The sequence below is a fragment of the Zingiber officinale genome, chromosome 5B (assembly GCF_018446385.1).
Source record: "Zingiber officinale cultivar Zhangliang chromosome 5B, Zo_v1.1, whole genome shotgun sequence".
NCBI lineage: Eukaryota > Viridiplantae > Streptophyta > Magnoliopsida > Zingiberales > Zingiberaceae > Zingiber > Zingiber officinale.
In genome coordinates, this window is record NC_055995.1 from 74757458 (window position 1) to 74759249 (window position 1792).

Consider the following 1792-nt stretch of genomic DNA (forward strand, 5'->3'; position numbering starts at 1 on the left):
GTATACTCAATTCAGGGTTTTCCTGTGGTTAAATTTCCTTTAAGTTGCAGTAACATGGAATGAAATGTAAAATGAAACAAGAAAGAAAAACATTCTAAAAGAGTTCCAATGAGTAATTATATCCATTATAATCGAAGCGGATACTCTTGAACTTACATAAAATGACCGTATAATTTCAAAATTCAATGTGTTCTAATAAGATAGGCATATCTGAAAAAGAATCAGAAATATGACTCACAAAATTCATTGAAAAGTCGTATTTCTCGAGCATAGGATAGTTCAGTTTATTTAGCAAACATTGTTTCCCATTTTCCACCTGCAATAAAAAACAACACTGTCCTAGACAACTTCCATTAAATAAATGCATTAACTGTAGGAGGCAGAACTATATGGCATCTGAGAAGGGTCTATCTTGAAGGAAAAGCACTGAAGAACATTTTGTGAATCCAAAACAAGCACACATTAGATGAGTCGGTAGAAGCAATAATTGTATTCAACCGTCACATATGAATTGATGCAGATAAGGTTACTAAAGAATAAGGAATCTAATATGTGACATGATTGTTCAAAACTGTAGTATCCAAATTAGGTAAGCACCTTTAATTTAATCTGAGCCTTGGATATAACTTATTCCCCAAGCAATGTCTTCAATAACTGTATTCATGTGGTCGCCAATGATGACAAATAATCCACATGATGTGAAAAAAAAATGATTAAGAACTTTCACATGGATCAAAGTTACCTTTGGAGATTCTGACTCAGCATAATATAGATTATTTTTCAACACAAGCTTTAGTTTTCCAGAATTAGCACTCTCACATATATGGTCTTTTGTATAATCTGACAACTTCTCTTTTAGATAGCTCGGTCAAATCCTTAATAATGCCCATAGTATTCGAACGCGCAGTAGTTATCACAGTACAGAGAGAGTGTGGTGTCAAAATAAACATGGGCGTTGTTTCAAATATGCAAGAAAGCATAGTCGTAACACGTACAAAAAATAATAAATCCTAAATGCGAAAAATATTTACTAAAACGAATTCCTACACCTAAAGAAAGATTCGGCAAAATACTGGTGAATCTATAGGCATCATCATAGTCAAGCGAGGCGATATTCAGATGGATGCAACTAAAGACATCGACACTAAGAGGAGGCATATTCATGTTTTAATCGAAATCCTCTTCCTGAGTCACTTAGAAGATGTGAGCGAGGAATTAGGAGCAGAAAAGAAAAAAAAAATTGAATCATTCGTCTCACCTTAAAAGAGGAAAATCTAGTCTTCAACTTCTCCTAATCTATACTCGTAGGCAGTTTTAGTTTCTTATAATCCTATTTTTTATTGTTCACTAATTTGTCGAAATGCCTCTCTTCACCAAGAGAAAGAGGTTTCTGTTCCAAGAAGTTGAAGCCTCTTTCTTTTGGCTTGACATAAAAATAGGATTATAAGAAACTAAAGCTGCTATGGAGGAGTTGGCTCTTTTGAGACAGTGTTGATCCTCATTCTGCTCTGTCTCGCGTCTGGCGACTCGGGAAAGGTTCGATTATGTGAATGCCGTGGTTTGTGTCGCGGCTGCTATGGGTCACCGTGTTCTTGAATCTGTTGTGAATGGGTTTTAATATTTTGGCGTTTATTGTTTTTGTTGCGTGTTGGTCTTCGTGTTGTTGACACCCTATCTGCGGCTCTTGTGATGGCGTTTGTGGGAATCTAAGAGGTTGTCGGTCTGGCCGTGGTGAAAAATCTATCGGTCGAGAATCGTGGCGATCGTGATCGGCGTCGTGTGGTGTCGTCGT

At 36.6% G+C, this 1792-nt stretch overlaps 1 long non-coding RNA gene across 1 annotated transcript; it reads right to left on the reverse strand.

Annotated features, from left to right (window-relative positions):
- Positions 1 to 237: 237 nt before the first annotated feature.
- Positions 238 to 1382, reverse strand: LOC121984546. The gene is made up of 3 exons (XR_006112939.1): positions 743 to 1382; positions 598 to 654; positions 238 to 316 (listed from the first exon to the last, which is right to left on the reverse strand). It is a non-coding gene; the product is annotated as an uncharacterized LOC121984546 (long non-coding RNA).
- Between the last annotated feature and the right edge of the window lie 410 nt (positions 1383 to 1792).